This window comes from Pundamilia nyererei, unplaced genomic scaffold (genome assembly GCF_000239375.1).
Source record: "Pundamilia nyererei isolate P.nyererei 1_Seehausen unplaced genomic scaffold, PunNye1.0 scaffold00041, whole genome shotgun sequence".
Classification (NCBI taxonomy): domain Eukaryota; kingdom Metazoa; phylum Chordata; class Actinopteri; order Cichliformes; family Cichlidae; genus Pundamilia; species Pundamilia nyererei.
The window spans coordinates 3140314-3142591 of record NW_005187442.1 but is presented as its reverse complement, the minus strand read 5'-3'; the positions used below and the strand labels follow the sequence as shown (position 1 = coordinate 3142591).

At 36.4% G+C, this 2278-nt stretch overlaps 1 protein-coding gene across 1 annotated transcript in view; it reads right to left on the bottom strand.

Moving 5' to 3' along the window:
- rngtt (RNA guanylyltransferase and 5'-phosphatase) overlaps positions 1-2278 on the bottom strand; it is a 106342-nt gene that overhangs the window by 70843 nt on the left and 33221 nt on the right. The window lies entirely within an intron of this gene.

The following is a 2278-nucleotide window of genomic DNA, read 5'->3' as shown; positions in this document are numbered from 1 at the left end:
GTGTGTGTGTGTGTGTGTGTGTGTGTGTGTGTGTGTGTGTGTGTGTGTGTGTGTGTGTGTGTGTGTGTGTGTTCGACCCTGTCGATCAAGAGCTCCTTCACAACACATTCACTGAACAGGAACAGAATAGATTAGAAAAACAGCATCTCAGCATAACTGTTTCAAAATGTACATGTTTTCCATTTCACTCAAAGTATGTTTAATTGTTTCTTTGGGGTAAACTATTATAGCCTTTGTGCCACTTTATTAAAATGTTTTGTATTGCTTGTTTTCATGTAATTTCTCCAGACAAGCAAAGAGGCCTATAATTTTCTTTCATTAGCTTATTTGGATGATTAAGTATGGTAATAATAATAATAATACTTTAAAGCTTAATTGTTGTAGGCAAAGAGAAACAACACAGAGAGTCTGTGTATGCCTCCAATGTGCAAATGAGCTGTGTTCAATTGAAAAAGCAAAACAAAAACAAACAAAGAAAAAAACCATAGGTAAAGGTGCAAGAGCTTTTAATCGTGTCTGAAAAAGGAAAGATCACCAAACTGATGCTTAATTACCAAAGCACCCATTTTTCCTTTTATCTAGCTGCAGTTAACGAGAACTGCAAACTAAAAGCTGTGATCAGTGTGGCTGAAACTGAACAGACACATAAAAGCTTGCTTATTTTACTTCTAAAAAGAATAAAAGGTGGCTGATACTACAACTTGTTTTCTTTTTACAAAAAGCATCTTAATAAAATTTTTACTCGATGGTAAACCAATTATTTTTCTTATTACAGAAGTCCCTTAGCATCTTCCACTAGCACAAAAACACTTTGTTAGCACAGAGTAATAACCTATCTTCAAACTGCATACATCACCAGTGGCCCATGCTCAGCTAATCCACAGCACGCCTTTGCAGGTGAGATAAAGAGGCACAAAACAACATTTCTACAGTCTGTTTTCCTCAAGCTAAACTTTTGCAGCAATAAAGCAACGTAACATACCTTGTGTGATTTCATGCTGTTGTCTCTACAGTATATATTTATTACTGTTACCATTTTAAAGGTTTTTTGTTTTGTTTTGTTCAAAGAAAACCAACATGGTCAGTCTGGGGTCACACATTGTTTGTGTTATTGGATTAAATGGTATTACACTGCAAGGGATTCGCTGGTATTTTGTCCATCATAATCTTTATTTTTTCTGCTTTGGGATTCTTCAAAAGTAATATTAAGTAAAAGCAAAACAGAAAGTGAAAAGACAATCCACTGCTGGAAAATTACTTTTCCACCCTTGAGTAGGCCAATCTGGGAGATTCAAAACTTGAGAGCAGCGACTGTTGGACTGTTAAAAGCTGTTAAAACAGGCCAGCTTTCAAACATGGGTCATGATATGAGCATGTGGCTGGTATTAGTTTGACTCATAAGGTGTGCCGCACTGCCAGCGCATGAAGGATAAGACCCCTTTTAGATTTTTATCACCCTTATTTCTCCATCTGCACCACTACAAGGATGGGGTGGGGGTATCTTTGAATAACCAAAGTAAACACTACAGGTGAACTGAGATGTTCTTCTCTCAGGCATTTTCTTTAGAGGCGTGGGGCTTACAAATTAACTGGATATGGGTTCCCACCACATGCATGTTCATCTATTATTTTGTAGACACCCCATCTGGAAAATAAGTCATCCAAATTATTTGGAACCCAGTTATAATTTAAGGATCCATCCTTCTGCTGGTGCTGTCTAATTTAGAAAAACTGACCTAATGTATTTCATTTAATGAGATGTTTTCTTCTTATTGGGGCTAAATTGAACTGTGCTAGATGAATTTTGTGCATCAGGCCAGGTTGCTTTATCATCTTTTCATTAAGATACATAAAACTGAGGCCGAACAATATTCGAAAATACTGAGCCTTGAGCCGTTCCTCATTTCTTTTCATTTTAAAAGGAAAATGAGAAACAGGTGCAAGGATCTATCAAAATGTGCAGCAAATAAGGCAAAAACTTTTTTTCGAACAATTCTAACAAGCTTGAAAGTCAATATGAAAGTATGACTATCTTATATAAGTATATAAGCTTTCTTATATACTTTTTTTAAGCAGTGTTCAGGAATAGTTCTTCATGCATTTAACACTCTTCTTTAGATGATGGCTGTTTGTTCTCTGTCAAAAAGATTTTAACAATGTTGAGGTCTGGGCTCTGAGGAGGCCAATCCATGACTCGACTTAACTCAGTTTTTAGGGTTTTCTATTAGATAGTAGCACCTTTACCAGGACACACTACACCCACTGTCAGAATATGCCA